The sequence below is a fragment of the Schistocerca americana genome, chromosome X (genome assembly GCF_021461395.2).
Source record: "Schistocerca americana isolate TAMUIC-IGC-003095 chromosome X, iqSchAmer2.1, whole genome shotgun sequence".
Taxonomy (NCBI): domain Eukaryota; kingdom Metazoa; phylum Arthropoda; class Insecta; order Orthoptera; family Acrididae; genus Schistocerca; species Schistocerca americana.
Window position 1 is genome coordinate 262,769,099 of NC_060130.1, and position 2,606 is coordinate 262,771,704.

Below are 2,606 nucleotides of genomic sequence, written 5' to 3' on the forward strand. Positions count from 1 at the left end.
AGTGAAGAAACATTTAAATCATCGTATATACTTTTGTCAAATAAATTTGGAAAAATAGCTGCTTATCAGTTATCAGCTGAGACTGACAAAGGAGAATGCAATGGCAGTTTTTACACCCAAAAGAAAAGAAAAGTTTGAGAAGATGGGACTATTCAGAGGTGAAGTGAAGTGACAAAGCAACCACTGCCATGAGGTGGTCAAGCAGGAAAGGAGAATGGAGAAGCACTGAAAAGTCATTAGGCAAAATGAGACCAGTGGTAAGGTCCACCACAAGGAACAGAAACATATTTGACCTGTAATACTGATGATAAAAATTAATGAAAACATATATTCATAAAACCATGATGAACATTTGCATAAAAGTATTTAATGAGTTCCCAGTTAATACAGTGTGTCAGATGTGTAACAGGTTGAGAGAATGTCTCATTGGCATGCTGTACTTGAAGATCAAGATGGGACACAAGATAACCATGAGAATTGTTTGCTTTTTAAAATTATCAATAAAGATAAAAGTACCTTCTTAATACAGCTAAACATTAATGGTGTGAACGATATTGGTAAATACAATAAAACTCTAACAGTTGATAAGCTTGAAATTATCTAGTCAGAACTCAGAAATATCAAAGGAATTTGCCTGAATTAACACTGGATTATGAAAGTCTATCGCTGTTCTAAATAAACTGGAAACTTTCAAAGTTGTTAGTAGCTTTTTTAGAAGCATCTGATGTCTTGGCGGCTCCCTTTAAACTTATCAATAAAGATAAAAGTACCTTCTTAATACAGCTAAACATTAATGGTGTGAACGATATTGGTAAATACAATAAAACTCTAACAGTTGATAAGCTTGAAATTATCTAGTCAGAACTCAGAAATATCAAAGGAATTTGCCTGAATTAACACTGGATTATGAAAGTCTATCGCTGTTCTAAATAAACTGGAAACTTTCAAAGTTGTTAGTAGCTTTTTTAGAAGCATCTGATGTCTTGGCGGCTCCCTTTAAACTTATTGAAAATGTGTTGCAATATAAAAAGGACATGATTTTTAGTCCTCAAATGAAGAATTTATATTTGAAAGCTGCTATGTAGAATTAGGCCAATTTTTTTTTCAATTATTCCATAAACAGGAGTCTAGCTGCTGAAATAACTTAATTATTTTCAGCAAAATTGTAATGTCTTTTTGAGAATCTTAAGAAAAAAGAAGGAAAGAAATATATATTGAGTACTGCTGATTTCAACATACAGACAGCAAGTGAATCAAGCATTAATATGTAGTTTACTGATCTAATTTAAGAATCTGGTTTAAGTCTAAATTTCCCTAATTTTACTAGGGCAAACTGAAGGTCAGAAACATACAGACAATGTTTTAAGAAAATATGCATATGACTCTACTCATAACTTCTGTTTCAACCCAGGAATTTCCAATCTCTATGCTTAATTGATTGAATTGCCAAAAAGTAAATGTAAAAAGTGCTGGGAAAATCTCTACCAAAAGAGAAGTCAGTGAGGAAAACATATTTTTTCTATTGTAGATTAAACAAGGCTCAGTGCGAGTGCAAAATGAATAATAATCTTGTGAAAACTTCAGGAGAGTTTTCTGCTGATCTTCAAACAAACATTTTCACCAGTAGTCTGCCAGAGAAAGACAACTAATAAATTGAACTACACTATTGTTGGCATAAAAAGATCTAATGGCAAAAAGAAAAGAAAGTTACATGCAGAACTGTTATACCAGTACAAAATACATCCAGAGTTTATAATTAATATTAGAAATTATAAACAAGATATCTAAGGAGCTTTTAAAGGGAGGAAAAGAAATGACCAACAATATAAATCATTCAGAAGTAAAGAAACCAATCAAAGTCAATTGGGCAGTTGTTAAATCAGAACTTGGAATTAAATCCAACAATCAAGAAATTTCAAAAATTAAAATATAAAACACTTTCATTGTCAATCCTACTTAAATACCAGAACAGTTCAATGATTTCTGTAAAAATGGAGCACAATATGACATCGATGTAGAACGTTACCTAAAAAATAAATATGTATTTCTTTGTATCATAATGTGACTGTATGATTTGTAAATTTGATGCAGTGACTTACAAAAAGGTGGGAAAAACAGTACTACACTTAAAAAACTAAAATTTCTGTAGGATGGGGTGGCATAAACCCCTCCTCTCCAAAGTTTCTTAAAGCATCTTCAGTATAATAGCTGGCCCATTCATGATTACAGATCAATCATTTGAAAGGGCTGTACTTTCCAGATAAATTGAAATATTGCCATGTTCTGAGTATGAGTACTGCCAAAGATTGGGTGGCACTGTTTGTGAGAAGTGAATTAGCCAGTTGTCCTATGTGAGAGGGAGTCTTGACCTGGCTGTAATGTTAAATCCCTTATTACAAAATGTAAGTATTGGGAAGTAACTCGAAATAACCCCAGCTAGAAGTGGTTTGAAACTTTTAAATTTATTCCAAAACAGTTCCTACTTGCCTTGAAGAAGTACCCATGAAGAGATCAAGTGTTAGTACAGAGATGGTGACTGGCTAGCACCATTCTATCTTGCTTTAAAATGACACAGACTGTATTAACTGAGCCTACACCCAATATAC